The sequence below is a fragment of the Mustelus asterias genome, chromosome 22 (assembly GCF_964213995.1).
Source record: "Mustelus asterias chromosome 22, sMusAst1.hap1.1, whole genome shotgun sequence".
NCBI classification, from domain to species: Eukaryota; Metazoa; Chordata; class Chondrichthyes; order Carcharhiniformes; family Triakidae; genus Mustelus; species Mustelus asterias.
In genome coordinates, this window is record NC_135822.1 from 62311578 (window position 1) to 62325647 (window position 14070).

The 14070-nt window shown below is 47.1% G+C and overlaps 1 protein-coding gene across 2 annotated transcripts in view; it reads right to left on the reverse strand.

The window, feature by feature from the left end:
* LOC144510112 (pleckstrin homology domain-containing family A member 2-like) overlaps positions 1-14070 on the reverse strand; it is a 130153-nt gene that overhangs the window by 102957 nt on the left and 13126 nt on the right. The window contains exon 2 of one of the 2 annotated variants that reach the window (XM_078239391.1): positions 11568-11681. The exons of the other annotated variant lie outside the window; for it this stretch is intronic. The gene's annotated coding sequence lies outside the window, so the exon portion shown is untranslated. The remainder of the gene's footprint in view (positions 1-11567; positions 11682-14070) is intronic. 2 annotated transcript variants of the gene reach the window in all.

Genomic DNA, 14070 nt, shown 5'->3' on the forward strand with positions numbered 1-14070 from the left:
ATCTGGAGTCACATATAGGCCAAGTAAGGACAGCAGATTTCCTTCCCTGAAGGACATTAGTGAATCAAATGGGTTTTTCCAACAATGGTTTCATAAGGCCATAAGATATAGGAGCAGAATGAGGCCATTCGGCCCATTGAGTCTGCTCCACCATTCAATCATGGCTGATAAGTTTCTCAACCCCATTCTCCTGCCTTTTCTCTGTAACCTTTGATCCCCTTACCAATCAAGAAACGATCTATCTCTGTCTTAAATGCACTCAATGACCTCCACAGCCTTCTGTGGCGATGAATCCCACAGATTCACCCAACCCTCTGGCTGAAGAAATTCCTCCTCATCTCAGTTCTAAAGGGTCGTCCCTTTATCCTGAGGTTGTGTCCTTGGATCCTAGTCTCTCTGACTAATGGAAACACCTTCCCCACATCCACTCTATCCAGACCTTTCTGTATCCTGTAAATTTCAATGAGGTCCCCTCTCACCATTCTAAACTCGATCAAGTACAGACCCAGAGTCCTCAAACGCTCCTCATACCAAGCTCTTCATTCCAGGGATCATTCTTGTGAACCTCCTCTGGACCCTCTCCGGGGCCAGCATATCTATCCTTAGATACAGGGCCCAAAATAGCTCCCAATGTGGTCTGACCAGAGCCTTAACGGTACATCCCTGCTTTTGTATTCTAGTCCTCTTGAAATGAATGCTAACATTGCATTTGCCTTCCTAACTAGCAACTCAACCTGCAAGTTCACCTTAAGAGAATCCTGAATTAGGACTCTCAAGTTCCTTTGCGCTTCCGATTTCTGAATTCTCTCCCCATTTATAAAATAGTTTACACCTCTATTCTTCCTACCAATGTGCATAAACTCACACTTTCCCACTTTGTATTCCATCTGCCACTTCTGTTGACTGACAAAAAGACTTGGATTCATAAAGCACCTTTCATGACTACTAGACCTCCCAAAAAGCTTTCGAGGCATTGAAATCCTTCTGAAGCGTAGTCACTGCTGCATTGTGTCGGAAGCATGGCAGCCAATACGTGGACAAAAAGCTGCCACAAACAGCAACATAATAATGGCCAGATCTATTTGCTGAGGAATGCATAATCCTGAAGAAACTGAAGATTACTTGCTTGCTATTCTTCAGAATAGTGATGAGGAATATTTTACTTCTTCCCGAGAGGGTGGACAGGGCTTTGAGTTATCTCTTCCAAAAGGTGACACCTCCCATTGCGGCTCCCCCTACTGCACTGGATGATGGAGATATAGGAGCCATATAGGAGGCATGCAAGTTGAGGGCCGTTGTGACCTTGGTGCTTGGGATTGTCTGCAGGTTAGCTTGCAGTAGGCTGTACCATTTCATCACACCTTCTTGCAAAGGATGTTGTCTACCGACAGTAATGAGATCTGTAATGACAGCTCACTGGATAGTGATGGGAGCAGGTAGGGTACCTCTCATAGATTTGAACCTGTGTAGTGCCCATTCATTTGGCCTCCCCCCAACCTTCAAAAAGCGAACGATACAGGAGCTCTGACCAAGATACCTGTGTGTAGAATCTCTGATTGAAGTCACCAAGCAGTTGTGTGCTGTGTCAGACCAGTGGGGGAGCTGGTTAAGTAATACTCTTGCAATTTCCCTGACCCCCGCAACATGTCACAGTCCAGAAGATGCGAATAATGTGGTTGTTCTGACAGAAAGCATGCCCTTCCTGGTCTAAGCAATGGCTCTGGTGAGGTGTTTTATAGATTAATATGCTGCACAAATGTGATAATGATCTCGCATATCAGTTTGAACAAAGAAACTGAAATTCTATGATTGATTCAGTCCATCCTGTTGGGGAAACATCTGCAAGTGGTTCAGAGCCTATCTTACACAGAATGGCAGTGAAACGTATAAAATTCTGACAGGGCCGGGCAGACTGGTTGCAGGGATGATGTTCCCCCTGGCTGGGGTTTCTAGAATAAGGGGGTCACAGTCTCAGGATAGAGGGGTAGACCTTTTAGGAGTGAGATGGTGAGAAGCTTCTTACGCCGAGGGTGGCGAACCCGTGGAATTCTTGACCACACAAGGCTGCGGAGGCCAAATCACTGGATGTATTTAAGAAGGAAATAGATAGATTCCCAGACACGAAAGGCATCAAAGGATATGGGAAAAGAGCGGGAGTATCAGAGCTAGATGATCAGCCATAATCAGACTGAATGACAGGAAGGCTTGAGGGGCTGAATGGTCTACTTCTGTTCCTACTTCCTGTTTCTATGGCATTAAACAGTGATAAGCAAAATGGGCTAGTGAGTGGAGTACATGAGTGTCCCTCCATCATCTCAGTGGGTCACAAGATTGAAATCAGGCTTGTTCACTAACCATGAATAAGACTGAATATATTTAATACACGCCGAATATTTCATACCGAGTTACAGAAAATGCTTAATCATTCACATCTTAATAAAACTGTCAGCAACTTCTAATAGCAAAAACAAAATAAATACTTATGCTGCGATTAGAGACAGGAGGAGTGCACAGATCTTAGTCAATGTTTTGTGTAATTAGCACTCGCCTCATGTCACGTGCCCTTGCTTTGCAGGCGTAACACTTTAGTCATAGCAGTAGGGGGGAAAAAAAACTACGTGTCTGGAAACCAGCGGAATCTGGCAACCCTGTGTGTGGGCAACAGTCATCAAAATGTCTCCTGGATCCCACTCAGAACTCAGCTGGGCTGCATTTGGACTCTGGGCCACAGGTTGCCACCCTATTGTAGAAAGGATATTATTAAACTGGAAAGAGTGCAGAAAAGATTTATTAGGATGCTACCGGGACTTGATGGATTGAGTTATAAGGAGAGGCTGGATAGACTGGGACTTTTTTCTCTGGAGCGTAGGAGGCTGAGGGGTGATCTTATAGAGGTCTATAAAATAATGAGGGGCACAGACAAGGTAGATAGTCAATATTTTTTCCCAAAGGTAGGGGAGTCTAAAACCAGAGGGCATAGATTTAAGGTGAGAGGGGAGAGATACAAAAGTGTCCAGAGGGACAATTATTTCACACAGAGGGTGGTGAGTGTCTGGAACAAGCTACCAGAGGTAGTAGTAGAGGCGGGTACAATTTTATCTTTTAAAAAGCATTTAGACAGTTACATGGGTACGATGGGTATAGAGGGATACGGGCCAAATGCGGGCAATTGGGATTAGCTTAGAGGTTTTTAAAAAATAAGGGCAGCATGGACAAGTTGGGCCAAAGGGCCTGTTTCCATGCTGTAAACCTCTATGACTCTATCACACTGGCATAAAATGGAGAACGCAGGATGAAGGCATTCAGCTCAACCAGTCCTTACCAGTGTTTCTGTTCCAATTGAACTTCCTCATCTAACTCTATATAATCCTCTATTGCCTTCTCCTTCGTGTGTTCACCCAGCTTTTCCCTTAAGCGCATCCATATGACATACCTCAACAACCGGGGCAGCACGATGGCACAGTGGTTAGCGCTGCTGCCTCACAGCGCCAGGGACCCGGCCTCGGATCACCGTCTGTGCAGAGTTTGCACGTTCTCCCCGTGTCTGCCTGGGTTTCCTCCGGGTGCTCCGGTTTCTTCCCACAGTCCAAAGATGTGCGGGTTAGGTGGGTTGGCCGTGCTAAATTGACCCCAGTGTCAGGGGAGATTAGCAGGATAAATATGTGGGGTTATGGGGATAGGGATATGGGATTGTGGTCGGTGCAGACTCGATGGGCCGAATGGCCTCCTTCTGCACGGTAGGGATTTGATGAACTGACTGTGATGGAGAATTCCACAATCATTGAGTCAAGAAATTTCTTCAGAATCCACGATTTGATTTCTTAGTGATCAGCTTGTACTGCTCTTTCCCACCTGGTGGAAACACATTCCCTGCGCCAATTCTTCCATCATTTTAAAGACCTCTATTAGGTCACCCCCTTGGTCTCTTTTCAAGAGTGAAGATGGGAATGGGAAAGATTAAAATGCTGCCATCTGCACAGCTCACGACATGAACCTCGCTCTCTCAACTCCTCACACACTGCATTCAAGACTTGCAAAGTTTATATTCACAACAGATGTGACACCCGATGAGTGCTGCTCTTATTGAGCAGGGGAGTTACAGGGCCTATTACGTGGTCCCTGCAGAGATTCAGCCTTACAGACAGAGTATCAGAGAGCTCCAGTCTGTGCTTCTGATACCCATTAAAATTAATGGCTGGAAAATAAAAATCACTGGCTTCTCTCACTTGTGATGTCTGGGAGTGCGTCTCCCTCACTGGCTCCGGATAATCAATCTGATCATCTCAGAAAGCCCTTTCAAAAGAGGAAAACGGCATCTTTGTGCAAAGCCTGATATTTTTCTGGAACAGTCCGCCGGGCACGGAGCATGGAAGCAGATGGGAGGAATGCTTGGGTCACATTCTGACTTCAAAGTTTATTTCTTAGTGTCACAAGTAGGCCCGATGTTAACGCTGCAATGAAGTTGCTGTGAAAATTCCCCCAGTCGCCACACTCCGGCGCCTGTTCGGGCACACTGAGGGAGGATTTAGCACGGCCAATGCACCTAACCAGCACGTCTTTCGGACTGTGTGAGGAAACCCACGCATATTCAAAGGTAGTTAGCAATTTCATGACTGAATAATAGGCGGAGTGACCTTTACTCATCCTTTGACAGAAGGACCTGCATTTAGATAGCACCTTTCATAACCTTGGGATGTCATAGAGTCAGACATAAAGCACTTTAAAGCGATGAAGTACTTACTGTTGTAACATGCGAGACGAGGCAGCCAATGTGTGCACAGCAAGCTCCCACAAACCAGAGCATCTGTTTATTTTTAGCGATGTTAACTTGAGGGATAAATATTGGACTGGACAGTTCGCCTTTTCCTCACTTTCCTTCAGGCTAAATCTTCATCCTTCAGTACTCCCATTACGGAGTTCTGGGTTGGGATTTGGGTGTGCTCCTCAATGCTTTTCCACTCATTATGAATGGATAAAGGGAAAAATTGTGCGTCGGGTGTCTGGAATTTGCAGCACATGCTCCTAGTGCAGGCAACTCTCAGACGGAAATGCTTAAAAGGTGCAGATTTCATAGAATCCCGACAGTGAGGAAGGAAGCTATTTGGCCCATCGGAGGGAATTTTACTGGCACGTCCGCCCAAGGTTCGTACGATCCTGCACGAGGCCAACAGAGAATGCCCGTCCTCCGAGCCTCAGGCGCCCCCGGAATCGGGGCGGGCATGCCGGTAAAATTCCGGCTATCGAGTCTGCACCATCAAGAATCCCATCCAGGGCCTATCCCCATAACCCCGAGTATTTACTCTAAGGGGATTTGTGCTTTTGCTTTATTTTGTACTTCAAACAAACACATTCTACTGTTTTGGGACTTTTCACATTATGGCAGCACATGTGAAGCTACCAAACACCCTTGGGTTTTGTTCCTCTCCTACTTGGCTTCATTTTCAAAGCCTACAAAATCCTTCCTCGTAAAGCAGCATTAATTCCACGGTTGGAAACAGCTCGGGATGTGGGTGAAACATCTCCAATGGTCAAAGCAATCGTAAAAGTTCATTTTGAAAGTAAGGGGTGGGGATGCCAGCGTTGGACTGGGGTGGGCACAGTAAGAGGTCTCACCACCTTTAACCTGGTGTCGTGAGACTTCTTACAAAACTGCCCACAACAGCCCAGGCTTCAGACTAATGTGTCTTGGTGAAGATTCTCCGGGCTATCTTAGATTGTGTATCTGATGGGCCCAGCCTGAAATAAAAACAGTTTCCATTTTGCAGCCGAAATTAGCAGAGACTAAAAACTGACTGGTTTCAGTCTGCCGAGCACAAACCCCCAGAGGAGAGCAGGGGAGGCGATGGCCGAGTGGTATTATCGTTAGACTATTCATCCAGAAACTCAGCCAATGTTCTAGGGATCCAAGTTCAAAGCCCGCCACGGCAGATGGTGGAATTTGAATTCAATAAAAAATATCTGGAATTAAGAACTAATGATGACCGTGAATTGTCGAAAAAACCCAGCTGGTTCACTAATGCCCTTTGGGGAAGGAAATCTGCCGTCCTTACCTGGTGTGGCCGACATGTGACTCCAGAACCAAAGAACAATACAGCACAGGAACAGGCCCTTCGGCCCTCCAAGCCCGCGCCGCTCCCTGGTCCAAACTAGACCACAGTAATGTGGTTGACTCTTAACTGCCCTCCGTGGGTAACAAGGGATGGGCAATAAATGCTGGCCCAGCCAGCGACGCCCATGCCCCACGAATGAATTTTGAAAAAAGCTTGCCACTGTCCAGATAAATATCCAAAAATGACCAATGAGATCCCCATCTTAATTGACTTTTTTTAAGTTGCATTTTTCACTTGTCAGTTCAGCTCACTCTGGTTTTAACACTTGAGCCAGATGTCTGGGGATTGAATTTGTCTTTTCAAAGTTCCTGATGGGTGCGACATCAGAAATCTGCTGTTCTTAAAAGCAGGGACTCTGAAATGTGGGGTATCTAAGAGACACCACAATGCGAGCCTCTGTTTACAAATGCTGAAAGTTAATCAGCCGCCCTCATTAGAATTTGAAAACTTCCAGCTCATTGCTGCCAAGCATGTGACGCCACAGCCTGACAATTCAATTCACTTACAGAACGTACTCGCAAACTTTCCCTGCCTCTTGCTGCTCCGTTATTCAATTCCAAATGCTTTTCATTGTGAACAGCCTTTTTGACCAGGATTGTGTGCAAACCTGAGCTGGAGATGGATAACTGAGGCACCAACATCCCCCCCTCTCTTCCCCCCTAGTAACTTGTACTGGCAGCAACAGACATCTCCCACCCCCAGAACTCAACTGCACATAGCATCATTGGATTCCATCAGAGGCAGGAACCCTGTTTGGGTTTTTAACTCAAGGTATATGGGCGATTTCTATGACCTTGTACCTCTGAGTCGCTGCCAGCCGTACACTCCATCTTTAAAGCGGGGAAGGCTCGCTGGTGCCCCACAGGGTCCCCAGCTCTCGATTGCCCTTCCAGGCAGCTGGCACTGTCCGCCAGCAGGCGTACCCTCACCGCGGCAAACTAAGTAGAGGTGTCATTAGCTTCACCTGATGTAGATTGAGGGCGTCAGTCAAAGAACAAAGAAAATTACAGCACAGGAACAGACCCTTTGGCCCTCCAAACCTGCACCGACCATGCTGCCCGACTGAATTAAAGCCCCCTACCCTTCCGGGCACCAAATCCCTCTATTACCATCCTATTCATGTATTTGTCCAGACGCCCCTTAAAACTCACTATCGTATCCGCTCCCACTACCTCCCCCGGCAACGTGTTCCAGGCACCCACCACCCTCCTGCCTCGTACATCTCCTTTAAACCTTGCCCCTCGCACCTTAAACCTTATGCCCCCTAATAATTGACTCTTCCACCCTGGGAAAAAGCTTCTGACTGTCCTCCAAGTGCATGAAGTCGGAAACAGGGGAAGGGGCAGACGATCGAAGCAAGAGGACATTGGCTCCGAGTGGGGAAACCAGCAAGAGGTGTGACACATCCAGGGCACTCTACTGATGAAGCAGACTTGTGGCCAGTTACCCACCCCCAGAAAAGACTGGCGCCTAACCACAGCAGAGTTAGCAATGAAACCGAGTTGCAAAATCGCTGCTGCTCAAAAGAGAAATGACTGGCGCAACACTGCATCTGGCCCTGGGCAAGAGGAGGCAACCTGAAGATGAAGAACCTAGAATCTGAGTATAATGCCAAGAGAAGGCAAGTGTTCTTGGTGAGATAGTTAGAGATAGGCAAGCCCTGGGTGGGCTGGGGAGGAGCAAATCAATCCTTCGAGTCTCTAGTTTTACCACCACACAGTGCACTAAACCCAGTTGAGTTCTTTTGAGCCCAGGCTTCCTTAGATTTGCATCATTTTGAGACTGTGTAAGACCTAGACACAGTTTGATAGACTCATTTAGATTCCGATGTAATGATGGGAGTAGTTGAAGTGCGGTTGCATGATCAAAGGATTCTGAAGCGGTAAGAAAGTTTCAGTATTTCATAATTGTCATTCCAACCTGCCCCATATCAGAGGTGCCAGTCAATGTGAAGCGCATTTTGCCTTCAAACTGTCTCCCAAACTTCACACCACCCGTGCAGCTGTGGTGCAGACTCGAGTCATGGTGTCAGGGCCTGGGACAGAAATGGAGGGAGTCTCCTCCCCTCGCTCACCTCATGGTTTCAGTTCACACCCTCACACCAGATTTAAACTCAGTGGTAACACACCAACGCTAAGCTTACGGCATTGGAACTCATCAATAAAGAGGAGTAGGGAGCAGCTGTGTTCATGCCTGGACTGGATTCACGTGGAGTGAGATCTGACCAAAGGGACAGGGTTCACATGCAATCAGGCCTGGGAATAAGTTTATTGATCAGTGTCACAAGTAAGGCTTACGTTAACACTGCAATGACGTTACTGTGAAAATCCCCGAGTCGCCACACTCTGGCGCCTGTTTGTGTACACTGAGGGAGAATTTAGCATGGGCCAATGCACCTAACCAGCACATCTTTTGGGCTGGGGGAGGAAACCGGAGCACCCGGAGGAAACCCACGCAGACACGGGGAGAACGTGCAGACTCCGCACAGACAGTGACCTAAGCTGGGAATCGAACCCGGGTCCCTGGCGCTGTGAGGCAGCAGTGCTAACCACTGTGCCACCGTGGGAATAAGGATTCACGTGGAGTCAAGCCTGAGGAACAGGTATCTCATTCCACTTTCCACCCCTTGTTCCAGAATCCTGTAGGTAACAGCATTTCAAGTGTATATCCAAGTTCTGTTAAATGCGGAGAGGGCTTCTGCCTCTATTAGCTTTTCAGGCAGTGAGATTCAGATCCCTAGCTGCAGCCTCCAGGTGATAACTTTCTCCTCAACTTCTCTCTAACATTTCTACTGGTTACTTGAATATGCCACCTGGTTATCAGCCTTTCTGCCAAGGAAAATCGGTTAGAAGACCCCCTTCCCCACACCCAACTCCATCTATTAGGAAGACGCTTGGCCAGCCTTTGGTGACTTCCTGTTCACCTTGGCAAGGGAAGTATATATTTCAGACACTCTGCCATTGTGGGGAGGTAATTTTTGGGTGACCTGTGGATCCATGCCTCTGTGTTCCCTCATTCTGATCACCCAGTACTCTGAAACCAGACAAGAAACCCTACTGTAGATGGATGCCAAAAGTCTATGTAGCAGCAGTCTGGATATTCATGAGATACTCCAACTGTTCTGAGAGCCCCATGCACCTGAGGAACATGCTTCTGATGCCCTATGAACTCTGTGAGAGTCTCCACTGTAGATAGCTGGTTGTCTATCACTGCACAGATCCACCTGGAACACTCCCTCCACGTTGCCTTACAACCTTCTCCCCAGCTTTGTCGGCTGAGAAGGGGGGACAAAACCCACTGAGATCAGGATGGTACAAACCTCATCTTGGGGCAGCTTTCACTTTCCCCTACCTTCCCTGGTGGTAGCAAGGCCATCATTGTTCTGGCTGGCCCGAGTTTGTGCACAACTGGGGTCAGGTACCGTGCACTGGAAGCTGTACCAAAGCCTGAATGGACTTCAGCTACCTCTTTCTCATTGTGCAATCTGCTTCTTTACATCCTGAAATAGAATTTGCAATGCCATTGATCTGTTCTGAAGCTTGCTGAACTGGCCTTTGCTTTGTTGCTGCTGTCATTGTTGTAGATCATCGTCTGTGTCACACAGGTCAATCCGACTGCCCCGGAATCAACACCCCAGCCCGTTGCTATTTCCACTTCATGGGTAACTATTCCACAGAAGGATGCCACCCCCCCCCCTCTCCCCGGCCTGTGCACCCCTGTAAAGGCCGGGCTTCAGTGGTCAGTCTGAGACTGTCCAATGCCCACACTGTGCAGTACGTGTATGAGACTTATGAGACTAAGCGTATAGCAGTACTAAGAGAAGGTGATGGCCTAGTGGTATTATCACTGGGCGATTAATCCAGAAACTCAGCGAATGTTCTGGGGACCCAGGTTCAAATCCCACCACTGGCAGATGGTGGAATTTGAATTCACTAAAAAAAAAAAATCTGGAATTAAGAATGTATTGATGACCATGTCAATTGTCGGGAAAAACCCATCAGGTTCAATAATGTCCTTCAGGGAAGGAAATCTGTTGTCCTTCCCTAGCCTGGCCTACATGTGACTCCAGAGCTACAGCAATGTGGTTGACTCTCAACTATCCTCCAAGGGTAACTAGGGATGGACAATAAATGCTGGCCCAACCAGCGACGCCTACGTTCCACAAATAAATAAAAATTAGGGGCGGGGATGTTGAGAGCAGGAATCGCTGAGAACCCATTAGCAGCAGTTTCTGTGCTTAAAAATTCCTGTTTATACCACACACTCGCGCACAAACTAATACAGCAAAATTAGGGGGAAAAAAGTCTTCCAAGCCCCTAGTTTTATTTATATATTCATTAGTGGGACATGGGCGTCGCTGGCTGGCCAGCATTTATTGCCCATCCCTGGTTACCCATGGAAGCAAATTGAGAGTCAAACAAAGTCTTCCAAACCTTACCAACTATGAGGTTGTCTTGTAAAGCAGAATAAATCAATGGTGGATAGTATTCAAGCAAATCAAATTTGAATTAAGTTCACAAGTGGAGCTGAGTTCTAACATGCGCCTGAGAGTTTGAGGTTGAGAGCAGCGCCTATGCTCTGGTGGCCTGGCAGTTTGCATTTGGAGCTGAGAGTCTGGATACTCCAAGTGTTGTCACAGAGTTAGCAACATGTTACACTGCTCAACCAGCCTCTTCCTTCACAACATTCAGAATAGCCATTTCCCTTTTTGCAAGTTCGCTTCACCAGCAATACAAGAGAGAGCTGTTTCGATCCAGTTGTTCCAAGATATTGGGCTAGAAATTGGTGTGTCCTCCCCAAGTGTGGAGGTCAAGTGGCGCTGTGCTGTGACCATACGTGACGTTCACCCTGCTGAATGGTCGGGACAAGGTCTCAGACCAGAATTATCAAGGTATCTTCTTCACTCAATGAGGAGGGAAACAGGGGTACAGATGTCAAGAAGCTAACGCCAATTTGGTGACTGTATCAAAGAACTGTTTCTGATAATAACTGTGCATTATTAAACTCCTGTCCACTGCAATAATTTGCATAATGGTGACACAGTGGGTTAGCACTGCTGCCTCACAGCGCCAGGGATCCGGATTCGATTCCCGGCTTGGGTCGCTGTCTGTGTGGAGTCTGCACGTTCTCCCAGTGTCTGCGTGGGTTTCCTCCGGGTGCTCCGGTTTCCTCCCACAGTCCGAAGGACGTGCTGGTTAGATGCATTGGCCATGCTAAATTCTTCCTCAGTGTACCCGAACAGGCGCCGGAGTGTGGCGACTAGGGGATTTTCACAGGAATTTCATTGCAGTGTTAATGGAAGCCGACTTGTGACACTAATAAATAATCTTTAACTGTAATTTCTACAGCCGCTTTAAATGTAGTCAAATGTCACAGGAACATTATCAAACAAAACTGGACACTAAGCCACACATTGGGACAGTCGATCAAAGAGGTTAACCGAACTACTGAACATACCTTCGCAATTTCCTTGCTACTGAATCGCCTCCAAAACCCAAATGACAGAAGCAGCAGAAGTCTACCAAGCTGAGTGAACGGCTAGCTGTACATATGTGTAATTACAGAGGAAGTCTGTTGAAAAGAAGCACTGCCGTTACCAGATCTGTGACAAACTCGATGACTCTTCCCCAACTTATAGAGCGAAGATGAAAGAGCCACTTTCGTCATCAGTGAAAGCAGCAGCAGCAGGATTTTGTGATAAGCCGCAACGAAACCAGATCAACCCAATTAAAAGGCTGTTAAGGCCGGGTTGCAAAAGCCACAAGGCTGGCAAGGAGAAGGGCAGCTCTCAAGCTGAACAGTTTCAGCATGGGTCTCACACCTTTCCATACCTTCCGCGTGAAGGAAAACGGACTCTGCGGCAAAGTGCAAAGTCATTTACCCAAAAGTGTCACTGTAACTGTCATCGGCCATAGTATTCTTGCTTTCTGCAGCCAGGCCCAGGAAATAACCACATTAATTCATTCACCCCCTTGTTGCAGACATGAGAGGACTCATCATAAAAGGACTGGATGTGTGTGCCTTGGTGTGCGTGAGTGAGAGAGAGAGTGAGAAATGGGGTCATAGTCCATCTTAAATGTCACAGCCTCTTCCTCTTTATTCACTGGATGTGGGCATCGCTGGCTAAGCCAGCATTTGTTGCCCATTCCTAATTGCCTCTGAGCTGAGTGTCTTGCTAGGCCATTTCAGAGGGCAGTTGAGAGTCAACCACATTGCTGTGGCTCTGGAGTCACATGTAGACCAGACCAGGTAAGGACGGCAGATTTCCTTCCCTAAAGGACATTAGTGACCCAGATGGGTTTTTCCAACAATGGTTTCATGGTCATCGGTAGATTCTTAATTCCAGTTTATCCTTTCCTTATTTAATTCAAATGTCACCATCTTCCAGAGTGGGATTCAAACCCAGGTCCCCAGAGCATTACTCAAGTTTCTAGATTAGTAGCACAGTGACAATACCATGATGCCACTGTCTCCGCATCCGGGAAACAAGGAGACAATGGATTGAAGTCTTGTACATGCACATTCTCTCCACAGACTGGATGTTTGAGAAACTCTTTTCTGTTTTTATAGTTATTTGGAGAGTAATGAATTGATAGGTGATAGTCAGCATGGTTTTGTGGCAGGTAGGTCGTGCCTTACTAACCTTATTGAGTTTTTTGAGAAAGTGACCAAGGAGGTGGATGGGGGCAAGGCAGTGGACGTGGTATATATGGATTTTAGTAAGGCGTTTGATAAGGTTCACCATGGTAGGCTTCTGCAGAAAATGCAGATGTATGGGATTGGGGGTGATCTAGGAAATTGGATCAGGAATTGGCTAGCGGATAGGAAACAGAGGGTGGTGGTTGATAGTAAATATTCATCATGGAGTGCGGTTACAAGTGGTGTACCTCAGGGATCTGTTTTGGGGCCACTGCTGTTTGTAATATTTATTAATGATCTGGATGAGGGTATAGTTGGGTGGATTAGCAAATTTGCTGATGACACCAAAGTCGGTGGTGTGGTAGACAGTGAGGAAGGGTGTCGTAGTTTGCAGGAAGACTTAGACAGGTTGCAAAGTTGGGCCGAGAGGTGGCGGATGGAGTTTAATGCGGAGAAGTGTGAGGTAATTCACTTTGGTAGGAATAACAGATGTGTTGAGTATAGGGCTAACGGGAGGACTTTGAATAGTGTGGAGGAGCAGAGGGATCTAGGTGTATGTGTGCATAGATCCCTGAAAGTTGGGAATCAAGTAGATAAGGTTGTTAAGAAGGCATATGGTGTCTTGGCGTTTATTGGTAGGGGGATTGAATTTAGGAGTCGTAGCGTTATGTTGCAACTGTACACAACTCTGGTGCGGCCGCACTTGGAGTACTGTGTGCAGTTCTGGTCCCCACATTACAGGAAGGATGTGGAGGCTTTGGAGAGGGTGCAGAGGAGGTTTACCAGGATGTTGCCTGGTATGGAGGGGAGATCCTATGAGGAGAGGCTGAGGGATTTGGGATTGTTTTCGCTGGAAAGGCGGCGGCTAAGAGGGGATCTTATTGAAACATATAAGATGATTAGAGGTTTAGATAGGGTGGATAGTGATAGCCTTTTTCCTCTGATGGAGAAATCCAGCACGAGGGGGCATGGCTTTAAATTGAGGGGGGGTAGTTATAGAACCGATGTCAGGGGTAGGTTCTTTACCCAGAGGGTGGTGAGGGATTGGAATGCCCTGCCAGCATCAGTAGTAAATGCGCCTAGTTTGGGGGCGTTTAAGAGATCCGTAGATAGGTTCATGGACGAAAAGAAATTGGTTTAGGTTGGAGGGTCACAGTTTGTTTTTTTTAACTGGTCGGTGCAACATCGTGGGCCGAAGGGCCTGTTCTGCGCTGTAATGTTCTATGTTCTATGTTCTATGTTTTGAGGTGGAAGGGTCATGTGTCAGTTAGATCATGCCAACATCACATGCAAATAATTTAACAAGCAGCCCAAGTACCAT